General features: G+C 41.5%; 2 protein-coding genes and 1 pseudogene across 16 annotated transcripts in view; 1 reads left to right on the top strand and 2 right to left on the bottom strand.

Annotated features, from left to right (window-relative positions):
- The window catches only part of LOC125721112 (pantothenate kinase 3-like), a 341923-nt gene that overhangs the window by 23583 nt on the left and 301529 nt on the right, over positions 1-16811 (top strand). The window lies entirely within an intron of this gene.
- LOC125721116 (pantothenate kinase 3-like) overlaps positions 1-16811 on the bottom strand; it is a 355646-nt gene that overhangs the window by 70816 nt on the left and 268019 nt on the right. Inside the window, exon 1 of one of the 6 annotated variants that reach the window (XM_048997103.1) lies at positions 5334-5404. The exons of the other annotated variants lie outside the window; for them this stretch is intronic. The gene's annotated coding sequence lies outside the window, so the exon portion shown is untranslated. Of the gene's footprint in view, positions 1-5333; positions 5405-16811 lie in introns of those variants that run through there. 6 annotated transcript variants of the gene reach the window in all.
- On the bottom strand, positions 3565-11315 carry LOC125721079 (pantothenate kinase 2, mitochondrial-like; annotated as a pseudogene).

The following is a 16811-nucleotide window of genomic DNA, read 5'->3' as shown; positions in this document are numbered from 1 at the left end:
GTTTCTGTGGGAGATCTGCCAGAATGTACTGTAAGACACAGCAATGTTAGACAGCTGGTAGTCTAAGATATGCGGCTACAATTAAAAAGAATAGTTGAATCAGTCTATCTCCGATGCTGTATTATCGACCGCAACTCATGTGTAATTGTCAGGTAATGTCTTAATTTTACATTTTTTTTGTAAGGTGCTTTTATTATATTGTCCATATGCATACAGTATGATACTGGCACAATATAGTAGTGTAACTGTTTGTACTCTTCAGATTTAAAGGTGGTCTTTCAGCCCTTTAGTTTTTGACTGCACTGTAGCAGGATGCTACTTTGCGGGTCCCTGTCCTGTGCCCATTCTGAAAAGAAGCTCACTGCTCTGGAACTTGAGACTTTTCAAACCCGACCTTAGTCCATCAAGGTGTGTGCCTTAGACCACTGCAACACTGCCTTGGTGAGCAATGTACATGCATTCACTTGCACTGGGTGTGGATAGTTGTGGGCCTTAGGCCACTGCAGCACTGCATAAAACAGCAGTATGCACACATTCATCTGTACTGGGTATGAAGAGGTGTGTGCCTTAGATCACTGTAGCACTGCCTAGATCAGCAGAGTGCATGCATTCAGATGTACCGGTGGACCCATTGATGGTATACTTATGCTACGCATCTACACACACTCATATTGTAATATAACGCAGGCCCATTCATAAATTTGAGAACCACATGTTTAGTTTCTGTCTTATTGTATGGAGACGCAACACGCATTTGAACAGTTTCATTAAATCTTGAGATGTGAAAAAGGTATTTCATGAAAATTAAAAAAAAAATCCAAATGAAGAGTACTTGAAATTTAGAATGTTTGTTTATTTTCCATACTAAAAAAGTATATTTTTTCCTATGTATTATATTACATTTCAACTTCACTTTCTTTGTGACAATTTAGGTCAGATATGAGTTTATCCAGCAAAACCTAAATCGTGGATTGCACAAGTTAATCTCCATACTCGAGACATTATTTCATTCACTTATGTACAATTTTAGATTTTTCAGCAATCAGGACAATTACAGCCGAGCAATTTCTTTTGCAACGTATGTACAGTTCTGATACAGACTGACAATTCCCTGGCTTCTGTAGTTGACTCTGCTGCATAACAAAGTCTAAGTACTCCTGGATGTTTATATCACCACATCCATTCATTTACTGGTTTAACTAAGAGAAAGTACCCAGTTCTGTACATCCAATGGTAAATTCAGTCTATGGAGCCAAATATAGAATGAAGAATTGATTTGTATAATAGCATTCATTTACATTTAAATTACAAATAAAATAAAAATGGCTACAGGAAAATGATCCATCACCCATCTGTTATGAACTGTGGGTAAGGACGGGCAGGCAGGAAGCGGGGAAGGATGAGGCAGACAGGCACAATACGGGGAAAACCGGGGATTTCTTAAAGGGGAGATGGCTACGACCATAACAGGACATCACAACGTTAATGACGGACACTCAACTGAGGAAGACACGGACTGATATACACAAGACAGGGCGAAAATAATAGGAAACAGCTGGGCACAATCGGGGAAGCACACATGGATAATCAGGGGGCGTGGCACACACGAGGATCGGACGAGCCGGGCGTGACACATCTATTACCTGTGACTGTTCCATAGAATCACACATTCATGCAGGTCCTTCAGTATGACATCACTGAAGCAAAATCTTAACACCGATGGTCATGACTTCCATTAAAGGGTCCTGCATCTCAAAGGTCAACAAATAACTCCATCTCAAACTGAGACCTAATTGGTTTCAAATAAATAATTATTCTGATGGTCTACAGTGAGTTTTAATATAAAGGCAGTCTCTAGGTTATGAACGACATCCATTAAGTCAGTCTTTAAGTCGAATTAATAGGTAAGTTGGAAAAATAACAGTACATTATACAGTTATACAATATAGTTTGCCAAGTGGCAAAGTATAATTATACAGTAATAACTACATACTGTAGTGGTCCTCTTGCCGCTGAACTACTGAACCCATGCAATGTTTTCTTGATCGACAAAAAGCAGTGCATGCATTCGTTATTACGAACCATTGTGTTTAACCCGAATTTTGAATGCAATAGGCTTTATGGCAGTCCGTTTGTATCAACAAGTCGTCTGTAAGTCGGACATTCTAACCTGGGGATTTCCTGTATTTTACAACAAAAGTATTATTTCTAAGTACTTAACTAATTAATTTAGGAACTTAATGGTGATGTTCCAGGCAGTCAATCTATGTGATTAAAACTTTAACCACCAAAGAGGTCAAATATTAAGGATAACCATTTGCAGCTTTGTAGCAGTGAATACACATTTCAATTCAAGAAAGCAGTAACCAAATAATTATTCTTAGTAACAGTGCTTACCAGTACATTTCAGCATAGCTAGTCATGATAATATTTTAGTGTCATATTAATATTTACTGTCGTAACTACTTTTGAATTTGATGAATACATTTAAAGCCACCATATATTACAACAGATTAACATAGTTGTTTGTTAAGCTTTGCAATTGTATCTGACTAATCCTAACCCTGAATTAAGAAATGTTTGATAAACTAGTTCTTTAAGTATTTAAGCAATCCTGATTGCTAAGCTCATTACCAAAAGTTGTGTGTTTTCCATTTTATATTATTTTGCATAACATAGAAGCAGAACATCAGGAGTGGAAACTAGTTAAAACAGTAAGCAACACAAGGAGAATAAGAATTTAGAAAAAGACGGGTAAATTAATTATCAAACAGTACATTCTTAAAGTGAGTTGCTGCCATTCTTTAAAATAACTAAAATAATACAGTGCAGTCGACGGTAGCAACTGTGCTGGTTTGGATACTTCACCACATACGGTGTTCACCAGCTGTGAATGGCACAAGAAATGGCAATCAAGAAAAAAAAAACATGCCTTTCTCAAGAGGAGCATTTTGTAATGTTTCACCAAACATTCAAGGAACAATTTAAAATATTTGCAAATACTTAAAATCTACAGAATAACAAAAAGCAAAGCACACGTAAAACAAAAAAAAGTTAACCTACAGTCTTTGAAGATATGGGAATTACACACAGGCTTAAATTGTATTTTCTAGACCACTGCCAAGTCACATAGATAAGCAATCTAAGTTTATTAGAAAAGTCTCGTTCTACGTTAATGGAACGACATCAGGCTTTAACTGGGAGATGGCGCTAGTTTGAGTCTCACTTTTTCAGTGGAGTCTGGCCTTCTTTAGCTACTTTCATAGAATACCCCCCTGAACTAGCACTAATCTTCCTTCAAGAAATAAGCTTAGTTTATTCAGGAATAAGTGGTACAACACACTCTCATAAATATTTTAAAGGTTTTTATTATAAAACAAAATTCTTGGATCTGATTCTCTTCTTCTCCATTACCAACGCTAGAAAGAAAAGCTTAGTTAGAAGACAAAAATGAAAGCAGAATGCATAGTATCTGAATTAGACCATAGAGTACACTACCTGATCACATGGCAAAGATGTAGTTACAGAAGTACAGGAGGGCGGTAGAATTTCATGTGACTCTGGTTAAACTTCTGGGCTCAGGAGGATTAACAGTTCCAGCAGTGAACCAACAGCGCCACAGTAGCCCTGTAAAAAAATTAAAACCATTATGCACATTATAAACAGTATACATTCATTTTGTGGTGCTCATAGCAAATAAATAACTGCTTTATGAGAAAAATCATAAATAACGGAAATAAAAACTGTGCATCAACCACATCAACAAAATGGCTGATTCTTTAGCAGCTTATAGGAAAAGTTCATAAGCTAGCAGCCATTAACATTCATTACCTATTACAAGACGTCAAGGGAGGCTTGAGGTTAAAATGACTCATACCTCATGCTGAAGAAACAGCGCTTTAACTTGTCCAGCAGACCAGTACTCCATAGAGTATGTCAGCAGCTTCATGGACAGCATGTTGCCTCTCAGGAAGTTGCCCACGAACACCACTCTCTCTATGTTCTTTAAAGAATAAAGAAAGCAGTTAGCAAACAGTTTCAAACAAATTCTCCCATTTAAAACAAAAATATACTTGTTGCCCCGGTGGTCACTGAACAGCATGAAGGAAAAGCTTTTACTACTATTGGAATTTGGGTTTTAAATCATGGGAGACACTAGAGAGTAACTGCATTCTGATGCTTGTTAGACATAAAAAACTGTAAGAAACTTTTAATATCTTGACAGAATAGAGGGCAACGCTGTTTATTAGGGAAAAGCCAGAATTCTGTCTGTTATTGCTATGGATTTGCTCAACATAATGGCAAATTCCTTTAGTAATGTGGTTCGTCCCATTCTGCATCACGTATGTGAATCATATATGAACAGAGCACACAGGCATGGTGTGTGTAAGTCCTGACAAATGTTTACCTCATTCCGGGCACACATCCTGGTGATGGAGCCAATGTTATTGGTGACGGCAACTAATGCTGCTCTGGCCAGATCTTCTTTTGATACTGAATCACGCTGCTCCTTCGAAATCATGTTTCCAAAACTGAAACAAAGATAAATAATTTATCCATAATAAATAAACCCTATTTTTTTCTTCTCTGACATGTCTTGGTTATTCCTGCAGCATCAGGTATCATGCAGATTATGGCTGACACCTCTGGGCAGTGGTGGCTTAATGGTTAGGGAAGTGCACTTGTAATTGAAAGATTGCAGGTTTGAATCCCCGACCAACAAGGCACCACTGAGGTACCCTGAGCAAGGTACCGCCCCCAAGCACTGCTCCCCGGGCACTGAATTAACTGCCCCCTGCTATGTCACATTGTCACATATGGGTTAAATGAAGAGGACACATCCCGTTGTTGTGCAGTGGTGTGTCAACACTGATCATTAAATTCTAGATTTAAACATGACTGAGGGTTACTGCATGCCAGCTGCTTTTCAAATTACTCAGCACCCACCACCTCCAGACATTCTTCCTTGCTATTGACTTTTTACAGTATTACATTGTTTAAGCACAATTTTAAGCCTTGATTCAGGACCGGGGATGCAGGTCATTCTAGGCTGACTTAAATATTATATGACTACATCCTACCTGGAGGCCACAGTCCAGCCTGGGAGACCAAACCTCTCATAGTCTCCCCCATAAATGTCCTGCACAAGCTGGTCCACCCGTGTGCTGTCATCTCCAGTGCTTCCTCAAATGTGGAGCAACCCGTTAGCAGACAGCAGAGTCCATGGAACGTTCCTCCACCAAGACTGAAAGCCAGACAGTTTCAAACTGTTAATCAATATTATCAATATTAGCTTTAGAAGATTTGAAAATTATCATCAGAGCCTAGCTCACCTTGTTCCAGTGACACGTCTAAAATTGTCTCTGCCATGGACTGCCAGAATGCTGACCCCAGATCCAATATTAACAAGTAGGAATGGGAAAGGGTTCTCCAGTTGGAAAGGAGGGGGATCAGCCCTGATCAGTCCCTAACAGCCAGCTCTTGCAGCGTTGCTTTCCGTCCGCCTTCCTCGCACTGGCTCTCACACACGATCCGGGTCACGGCACCAGATGTAACCGGTCAGTCCCTGCCCACACTCTGCGTTGTTTTAGGGTGTTATCAGGTGTGTGTGTGTGGGGTGCAGGAGGAAGGGATATTAAAGACGCCGTTGTCGTTCCCGAATATTCCTGTTGGGAACAATAAGGAAAGGGGTAAACTTCATATGCTCTGGCCCTCTCGCTCTCTCTCTTCCCGCGTGTGCAATACACCAAAGGGCCGCCAGCGCGCCAGAGGAAAAACGCGCAAATTATTGAAACTAAACATAAATCGGAAATGATACAGAAAATAATGCAAATCTAATACAAATGAAAACATACCTGTTGGGAACAATAAGGATAGGGGTAAACTTCATATGCTCTGGCCCTCTCGTTCTCTCTGCAGAAAGTAAAACAATGTATATACTTATGTATAGACATGTTTTCTATTCCGTACTTGATGAATGATAAATCAAATAATTATACAACAACTGATTTATTAACTCGGGAGACCCCGCCACTAGATACTCAACTCCTCCCGCGTGTGAAATACACCAAAAGGAAGAGGAAATGAGGTCGAGACCCTTATAAAGGGGAAAAGACAGAGGGCGGGGCGATGCAGGACAAGTGCATCATGGGAAGGTTTAAAGGATATTGTACCCATCAGGTTAAACAGAAAAAGGAAAACAGAATCTTGTATAATTATGAATTAAAAGTAAAATAATAACCTGTTACATTAGCATATATAACGTCCGTTGGGAATGAATTTTTGCCACTGCTTAGAAATTTTAATCACTTCTTGTTATCTGTTATTTAATTGTAACCTTTCCACAATTTCCCTAAATTGACTGGCAACCACCAATACATTGTGCAGTGTATACACCCATGATTTCCTTATATTTCCTATCCAGCGTTTAATATTTCAGTGCAAAATACTCTGTACTCGTGCAAAATATTTGTTCTTTGGCGCCTTAGCATTTAACATTGTCTGAGCGATCTTAAAGTTAACATGGACTTGGTTACAAAGAAAGCAGAATACTCTTCTATAGAACATTTATTTATCAATGTGCGCATCAAAATTCACGTTACGCAATTCGGGCATGGGTGAACCGTTAATTAACGTACTAACATGTTCACCATTTTAATGTCTTAGATTTAAATTATAAAAACCAACATATAAACACATAACCAACGTGTGCTGTTGTTTTGTATTACAGAAAATATGAAATCAACAGTTTCAGCCTACATCTCTATAATGTATTTTACTCTTACTGCGTCAAGTTCTCGGAAAAAAATAACATTATATAAATATGAAGTATTACGAAATTTTACGTATTGTGTCGCAGTAGTGAATAATGTGCTATTAGCTAACAAAGCTAATTGCAATCTGCACAAATGACAAGATTATCTTTATGAAAATTGATCGACATGAGACGATTAAATTCAATTTCACACGGTCTTTTATTGATTAACTGTTGGTTGTGATAGGTCTTCAATGTATTATGTTCACATTATTGCAGACCACTCCCTTGTTGTCCCTTTGCTCACAGGTCTGGAAGTGAGCGTCAGCCGGCATGGGAGTTTAGACTAAACAATTTTAATGGAGGGTAGGCGTTCTGAAGGTAAAAACTGTCAGGAAATAGAAACGTAAAATTTTGTAATGAGTTACATTAATCATAAGTGTTTTTGTCAACATTACATTATAGTATATATGATATTATTGAGGGGAACTATTCCACATCTCAACAATGGAGGGGTCCTGTCCTTCCGCCCCCCCTCCTCCAAATCTATGAGTGTTCATCACTTAAGAAAAAGAGGACGTTTAAATAACAGCTTTAACTGTATTTTCCAATAAAACTGAACGTTAGGTTGAGATGAAGTTGAGCTAAGGCTGGGTGATACGACCAAAAATGATTTTATCACGATAACAAAAATAAAAATCATATCAGTCGATGGCGATAATTCTCGAAGTGAATGTGAGATTATTTCCAGATTAAAGACTGCTTTTCTCCTGAGTGAAAGTCGAAGAAACCAGATGGTTAATTACCAAGATGAAGTTGGCTTCTTTATTGTCAGAATAGTCAGTGTGACATGCACTTGCCACACAGCATTTCACAAATCTGAGGCAGAAGTTGAACAGGATATTTTAGTCAGCGCTGACTAAACGCACCGCTGGCATACTTCCTAGCTTCTCCAAATTCTCTGTTCATTATATTACTGTCTAGATTTCTCTTTGCTGGAATTTTCCTGTGGACTCTCCTTTTGGATTTTGCTAGATTACCCTTACTGGACTGGTTGCTTTGGATTTACCTGCTCTCCCGGTGAGTTGCCCTGTTTTGACTGTTATCTTTTGTCTGCCTGTTTGTCATGTTTGATTTTGCTTATTTGTTCAGTAAATGCCCCGTTTGTGTTTTTATGGATGTGTCTGTACTTGTACACTGTTGCCTGTCCTGACAAACGGTAAAGGTGTATCATTATGATACAAGCATGAGATCAGTATTTATCTTGTGTGATTCATTACTTGTTCTTTCACTACTTCACAAAGATTGACTGAACTAGCAGATAGAGTAACAAATACAGTAACTCGATTCATTAATGATGAACGAATGTGATATTGGTATGTAGGCCTACTTAGACTTAGGTTGTGTTTAATTAATACATGAGTAATAGCATAATACTACATTTTTTATGCCCCCTCAAGTAAAGTGCTTTGTTCCGTATTGGAGAGGAGGTAATCAGACTACCAGGTAATGATTACTATTTACTAGATCTCTACCAGATAGTCAACGGAAGTAATGGATTGAAACAAAACATTTTGCGTAAGATTGATTATTACCCTTCCTTATACGGTTCAAATAAGGGATTTATTCGACAGCATCGTCCTGAGTGCTGATGTTTGGGGCACAAGGTGAAGTGTAGGCGGGGATTTTGATGGTGATAAGGGTTAATAGGAAACACCTGTGAGGCGGAAGTATGAACAACATAAATTGTCAGCGAAGGAGTAAGGAGCCCCCCTCTCATGCTCGGTGGTGCTTGGAGTCCATGATGCAGCTGCCAGATGTGAAAGCGCGTGCGCTGGGGGAAAATTATTGCGTTGTGAGACAAACTGGTGGGGTGCGCCGAGTTGGGAAACTAACGACGCTGGTCCGCGATTGGTGGCAGCAGCGTGGATTCCAGGCGCCACAGGAGAGGTTTGTGGTTCCTTCTAGGAGTTGGATTATTGTTTGTGTTGTGGGTTTTGTTTTCGGGGGATTGTGCTGTCTTCCCCCGACTAGTTAATTTTAAAATTGTTTGATATGAATTGATTTTTTTTTTCTTGTGTGTTTGTGTCATTTAGGAGGAATCGCATGTGATTTTGGTGTTCATGGCCCTTGTGTTGATGTGAGCTGCCCAGGCATTTTTATTGTTCACGTGTGAACTCTAGCCGGGTGTTTTAGCTGAGTGTGAAATGTTTTCCCAAGTGTTTTAGCAGTCATAGGAGCTCCCTCAAATCTGCACTTGGCATCTGTGATTATTAAAAATAATAGATTTCAATGTTACTAGAAGGGGAAATAATCTGAACATCAACTCTAAAGTGAGTGGGATCATTTTATCCTCAGTCGTGCTTCTTCGGGGTTCTGTGCTTCCTAAGGTGGTATAAAGCCTAAAGCTCCCTAATCACAGACTCCCACTCAGCTGTTTGACCTTTTTAGGTTTTGTCGCATCCTTAGTGTCCTTCAGTCTATATCTGAAGTGGACTGTACTTCTATTCATCGTACGGCAGCTTTCAAATCAGTTAGCGGTGTCAGTTTGTAACCTATGTTAATAAATATACACTGAAAGAAAAGCTCTTTGAATTTACTTGATTATAATATGTACATCGATTCCACTTGAACAAAATATGGAATTCTAACGATTTTTATCCTTTGCTTTACCTACTGCTTGCAGGTCAAGCTAAAATGTTTCTTTCACATCAGTACTGCTTAATAAATTAACTTTGATCCAGCATGATGTTTAGAATTATTGCAATATAAATTTAGTGTGTAACGGTGAAGTAATTCCATCACGTCCACAATAGCTGATTAATAACTGTAAATCTAACTTTTTTTTTATGCAAACGTTTCCAAACTTATTGTTTACCTTTAAAGTAAATCCATCATGCCCTTCATACCCAGTAGAATATGGTGAAACTAACTTGATTTTAAAGGCTAACATTAAGCAAATGTATTGTATGCATTTAAAGTATACTTATGTCCTACTTACCCTGCGATGGGCTGGCCCCCATCCTGGGTTGTTCCCTGCCTCGTGCCCATTGCTTCCAGGATAGGCTCCGGACCCCCCGCGACCCAGTAGGATAAGCGGTTTGGATAATGGATTGATGGATGGATGGATGTCCTACTTACCCACTAAAATACAGTAAAACTAATCTCTTTTCAAGGTTAACATGCATTGCACACATTGTTACAGCAAGATTGCAGAGGAGAGCCAAATTAGTAAAAAATAGTAATATGAAAGATTTGCATTGACAAAATACAAGACAATTCTGTCGCAATATTCTTACTATGCTTGACGCTCCTCTACTTACGAACCTTTAACTTCCAATTTCAGACATACCTACGAAGAGGACTGTAAATCCAAATCTTGTTCGTTGGGCACACGATTCCTCCCCGCAACAAAAATATATAAAAAAAAGACAAACGGTTAAAAGAAGGTATATTCAGCGCAAAAAAATTCAGTGACTGCTTCACCTACTGTAAGGTGGAAAACACATTGACCCCTACATCATACACACAATACGGTCACCTGTAAGCTATTTGACAGATACATCCAAAGCCACATTAATCACATTTTAATCTTTTAAAGATAAAGTTGGCTAAAGTTGGTTATATGGTAAATCAATAAAACTAATCAGACCTTTTCTTGGGAAAAACTACCTAAATGATATAAAGCAACAGTACCACAGTCAGCACAGATGTAGTGTAATTTTTATGAGAAAAATGCGCTCATTTTGGACATGGAAGATATAAAACTGGTTTCTGTCCGCTTTTGCTTTGTGAAGTGTCAGTGCTGCATATAAGACTGTTACGACCATCAATTTATTTCATCCATCATTTACATTCAAATTCAATTATGTTAAGGACATAAATGAATGCCGCTTTCAGAAAAGCTGTGAATGATTTGAATTGTTTAGAGAATCCTGGACCTATCGGAACTTGAACTGGTCAGTTATAGTAAACTAATTTAAACCGTTACGGCAACTGGGTAACATTAATTTGGTAGCTGTGTGCAATGGGACAATACATCCATCCACACATTTTCCAAACCGCTTATCCTACTGGGTCGCGGGGGGTCCGGAGCGTATCCCTGAAGCAATGGGCACGAGGCAGGGAACAGCCCAGAATGGGGGGCCAGCCCATTCCAGGGCACGCTCACACACCATTCACTCACACATGCCTACGTACGGGCAATTTAGCAACTCCAGTTAGCCCCAGCATGTTTTTGGAATGTGGGGGGAAGCCAGATTACCCGGAGGAAACCCCACGACGACATGGGGAGGACATGCAAACTCCACACACATGTAACCCAGGCGGACACTTGAATCTGGGTCAGCCACCGGAGGTTTTTGCCCACCTCCTCCACGAGGTGCGCGTCCTCCTCGAGGGATATACCCTCTAGGATGTCCTAGCTCTGGCTCACCAGGTCCCACGCCGGGGGATCTTCTCGGATGCCGGGCTGGGCAATCCAATATAGCACCTGGTCAACAAGACTGAGGTACTTCTCCTTGGTCACGGTAGGTGCTCTCTTCGCTTTTGGGTCCGTCATTCTATCAGAGTTGCACAGGTTTCGGTGGGCAAGCAGGCGGGCAGGAGGCAGGGAAGGACGAGGCAGGGAGGCAAAAGTCAGAAAAACGGGGATTTATTACTGGGAAGACGGCTATGGGCAGGGCAGGACGGAACAACAGCACTCATATCGAATAACATTGACTAACAGCAGGCTAAAATCAATGACGGACAAAAAGCAGGGCAAGATGTGGACTGAAATAGACAAGACTTGGCAAAACAACAGAGTACAGCTGGGTACAATTAGGGAAGCACACATGGATAATCAGGGGGACGTGGCACAGACGAGGATCGTACAAGCCGGGCATTACAATTTAAAAAAAAAATAAAAAATTATTTGGTCATGTTCTTAGGATAATTGTTCTGCTGGAAGATCCAGTGACGGCCCAGTTTCCTGGCGCAGGCAGCAAAATTTTGATTTCAAATATCCTGGCATTTCATAGAACCCATAATGCCATGTACCATAACAAGGTTTCCAGGGTTTTTGAAGGAAAAACAGCCTCACAACATCACAGAACCTCCACCAAATTTTAGTAGGGATAAGGTTCTTTTTACTACATCCATCCTTCTTTTTACACCAAACCCACCTTGAATGTTTGTTACCAAAAAGCTCCATTTTTGTTTCATTAGACCATTGAATTTTGGTTCCAGTCAAAGTTGTAATAGTCTTTCACAAACTCCAGGTGTTTGCGTTTGTGGTTGACTGACAAAAAACTTTATTTTTTTCTAGCATACAATCCAAATAATACGTTAGAATAAATGTGGTGTCTGATGGTTTTTTTGGAGACCCCGAGATTTTACTTTGTCTTGTAATTCAGCACCAGTGATCCTTGGGGGAATTTTTGCCTCTCTTACAATATTCCTTACTGTTTGTGGAGGAAAAATAAACCTCTTCCAGGCAGGTTTGTAACAGTTTCAGTTGTTGTCCATGTTTTTATTTCCCTAACAGTAGAAATGGGCATTTTCAGGCGAGTAGCAATTTTTCATACCCATTCCCTGACTTATGAAGGTCAACACACTTCTCCCTCATTAGTTTCATATGTTCTCTTTTCTTTGCCATGTTGAAGGATGACTAAAGGAATTTGTGATCTATGTCACCCATGTTTGTACCCCAGTTAATCAGGAAGTCATGGATGACAGCTTGAAGGTTCCTTTTCACTTCAACCAACCCAAAGATGTACAATTTACAGGGGAAACATGCTTCAGTTACATTGTGTTCACTAAAATTCCCAGGGGTGCCAATATATTGTGGAACATGAATTTTTGTTAAAAATAATTATTTCTTGATGAAGAATTTGTTTTTCTTTGAATAAATTTGTTTCAAAGAAAGGTTGAATGTATCTCTTTTTTTCGGTGTGAGATGAAGCTACTTCACTGAAAGATCGATTTTTTTGTAACCCTTTTTACAAGTTTTTACAAGGAGTGCCAATAATTGTGGAGGGAGCTGTAGGTGGAGGAACAGGTGGAGTAGGCGAGGAAGGAGGCAGGAGGGGCACCGGGAGAGGCGAGGAGGGAGTCGAAGGGGACCACGGCGCAGATGAGGAGGGAGGAGCAGCCGCAGCAGACGACTACACAGCCACAGCTGGAAAAGGCGTAGCCGACCGGCCCCCAGGGGGCAGGGATCCCCTGTAGGGGTCCATTAGGGCCATCAGCTAAATGAAAGAACTCCAAAAGAAGACGTCTCCATTGACGGAGGCGGAATACAGTAAGCGAAGGCTGTATACTGGATGCAACAGCCAGACATCCAGGAGGACCCCGCAGCTCGTGCCTTGGCTATGCATATGTGGGACGTCCTGCGAGGGATTTCCCCGTTAAAAAGAGGTGAAGCTAAATTTATGGTAGGTCTGGAGTCCAACAGAGATAAACAGGCAGCAGATCGGCCTAGACTGCAGTATGTCCATAGACCCGCTGGCTGATCAGCCCGATGTGTCCCCGAGCATAAGCTGTAAGAAGAAGCGGAGAAACCGGAGGCCCCCAGAAAAGTCGACAATAGTTCTGGGAGCCATCTCTCTCTCCCTGCCATTACTCCCCCCGCGGATAATCAGTAGGAACCCCTCCCGATCCTGAGCCCAGCGGCGTTCGCTCCCGACGTCACCACTACCGGGTTGACGCACAAGCGTGTGTCTGATGCAGCCGTTATGCGGCCAACATTGGCAGCTCACTCCTTCCGGGAATCGTGCCTGGCTCTTAAAGAGGCCAGGGCAATTTGGGATGCCATCCTGCAAGTCCCACGGTCCCTGCTCTTGAGGCGGAAACCCTGACGGCTACACCTGATGTTTCCGACCCACTGGCACCTGATGTTCCCGACCCGCCTATTCTTGTGCTGTCTAACCAGCCTGTTCTGTCCATCGAGCCTGACCTGCCTGTGCTGCCCAAGCCTGAACTGGTCTCAAAGGTCCTTAAAGGGGCTATGTCCCAGCCCAGGCTACGTCCACACCTGGTGTCCTGGTTCCGCCTGTCCTGTTTCCAGTCCCAACTCTGCGCCACCAGTCCCTGTCCCTGTGGAGGTCCTAGACTGTCAGAACACCGCTCCTTTCCCCTTGGGGGGAGGAGGAGCTTGAATGGGATCCCTCAGAGATTTCACTAATGGCCCCAGTGGACCCCTACAGGGGACTGACTCCCCCTCCATCGCCTCAGCGTGGTGGATCCTGGCCAGGTCCTCGCCTTTCAGTGTCCCAAAAGAGAAGAGGACACATACGTAGGGACCGGGCCGCACCCGCCCTGCCCCCTGGCTCACCCTCGGTGTCCCTGGCTGTGGCTCGGGGGGCGTCTGTGGGTCCTCTGGCTTGGCTCGTCATTCGCCTGCGGATCCCCTTACTACATCGGTCGGCTACACCTTTTCCAGCTATGGCTGCACAGTCACCTGCTGCGGTTGCTCTTCCCTCCTCACCTGCGCCGTGGTCCCCTCCGACTCCGTCCTTGCTTCTCCTGGTGCCTCCTCTGACTCCCTCCTTGCCTGCTCCACCTGTCCCTCCATCTACTTCCTCACCCTCTGTGAGGTCTCCTTTGGCTCCAGCCTCACAGTCGCCTGCAGCCACTCCTCGCCCGCTGCGGTTCCCTCAGGCTTCTCTTTGTCCGCCAGCCTTTGTTACTCCTTCTTCTCCTTTCGTCCCTCCTGTGTCTGCTTCTCGTCCCTCGGTGTCTCCTCTGTTCTCTACTTGTCCTTTTGTTCCTCCATTCATGGTGCCCTTTGTGTCTCCTTTCCTGGTCAGTTTGTCTGCATTCCCTGTTTTGTGTCAGGTCCTGTCTTACTTCCTGTCCCTGTTCTGTGTTCTGTTCTGTTCCCGGTCTCCCATTGATGGTTGTAGGAATTATTAGCTCAGGCAAATTTTAATGTCTCCACCAATATGTTTTGAAAATAATTAAATTTTAATTAAGTATTATTTAATGCTGATTAATTATTAACCAATTGTTATGCTGAATGGTTGGCTCCTCCAAACCCAATTGTGGTATCCCCGTGAGTCGGTTAATGTGAGACTTTAATGGGATTTACTAATTACCAATATCACTTAGTAACCTGAGTTAAAAGGCTCGTCCACCGAGCTGCATCACCAGGTAATGTAAATGATCAGTAGCGAAGCTCCACTCTCGGCCGATGAGAGAGAGTCTCATGATATTTCAGGCGAGTTTGAGGTTTCAGAGGATGTAGCCAGATCGCACATAGGCAGGGACTATTGTGAGCACTCAATGAACGGAGGCTGAAGTTGTGTAAAAGATATGCATTTATTCCTAACTAACATAAGACTGACACTATACTTAACACAAACAACAAACACAAAATAACGGAATAGAAACAAACAATGTAATTATGGAAATACAATGACCGGATTTCAATGAGTAACCTTCAAAGCTTTGTCTTGGTTGCAGTTCTCTGTCCAGCTGGGCCTTCATTGGCAGGCTTCAGGAGGGTTTCTTATGGGCTTCTCTTCTCCTGGGCTGATGTTCTCTGTCTCTCTTTGGACTGATGTTTTTCTGCTACTCCTCAGGCTTTGTTCTGAGGTGCCAGGTTTTTATGGTCTAAAGTTCATGAATAAGGATGACCAGGACTTCGACTCCTGGACCAAAGGCTGACCATCCATTCGGTGGGCTTTCGGAAGGGGGTCTGTATCAGTCTTTTTGGGATTTATGACCAGAATGATTCCCCTTTACTGATGATTTTCATTAAGCTGGTGTAACTTTTGATACATACACTTTTATGGTAACCAGGAGTGAATTTCCATCAGTTTGATACCAAACATGCCATACTAGCCTAGCTGTTCACACCTCATACCATCTGTATTAATTAATTAACAATTACTTATCATGTATGTTACTGACTCACATCAGTATATGGTATAGGTTTTTTGGGTTACACCTCAACAGATGTTACACTTTATACAGACATTACATGACATATTCACATTCAAACAGCACATCTTACCCTTAGATAGGCATGGATAATGTATACATTGATTCAATTCTGTTAATATACTGTAGCATGGTGGAACACAAAGAGCTTACTATCGGCCACAAAGATAAGATAAGGGCTACAGAGCACTATGGAAGAGATGGGGGGGGGGGGGGGTTGTTAAACAAAGAAAGAAGAATCTCTGAAAGTTAGGACATACTGGTTACACTATTTTGATTTTCAAGATTCTTCTGGTATAACCCTGTGAACATATATGCAGTAGTAGCTATAAAGTATTATGAAGTATAAAGTAGCTATGAAGTATTGTGAAATATTGAGAAGTGTTTCACCATGTTGTGCTCTACCAGCATTAAAATCCCTTGTTTTGGATCTCCGTGTGCCTGACCCTGATTCCCCGCTTCCTGTTCGCTCGCCCTGCACACGATCATCACACGATCATCACACACGCCATAAGAGCAATGCACTAAATGGTTAATAGCTCTGAAACCAATTGAGACAGCCATACGAAGGTGTGCTTTCATCAGTGGACTCTGGGGGACAATGCACACCCCTTGGATTTTCAAGATCACGTTCTGTCTAATAGTTATTAATTATTACATTGTATCCATATTACATTCCATTGCTCTATTTCATACATATTGACAGTTAACTTATGACAGTTAAACATTTGAATCCTAGCTTCTTATATGCAAACATAATTACTTTCCTTATAAAAATTAATCTGGAATAATGAAGACATCAAATTTAAGAATTAATAACCCTTTTGTGTAAAAAAAAAAAAAAAAAAAAAGTAAGAATAACTGTAACGACCGTGTGCGGGTCAAGCCAGTGGGAAAATCAGGATTGGGCAGACGGAAATCGAAAAAGACAGGGTTTTTTCAGGCAAAACACAAACATACGGTGAACTACATCAATGACAGACCTAGTCAAACAGACTTGAATGCGGACTGAAATACACAAGACAAGCCGAAATAACAGGAAACAGATGATCACAATCGGGGCAGCACACGCGGTTAATAAGGGGGCGTGGCACGCACGAGGATCGGACGAGCAGGTCATGACAATAACATT

Source organism: Brienomyrus brachyistius, unplaced genomic scaffold, assembly GCF_023856365.1.
Source record: "Brienomyrus brachyistius isolate T26 unplaced genomic scaffold, BBRACH_0.4 scaffold32, whole genome shotgun sequence".
Taxonomy (NCBI): domain Eukaryota; kingdom Metazoa; phylum Chordata; class Actinopteri; order Osteoglossiformes; family Mormyridae; genus Brienomyrus; species Brienomyrus brachyistius.
Note: the sequence above shows the minus strand (reverse complement) of the source record. Positions and strands in the feature narration are given on the sequence as shown.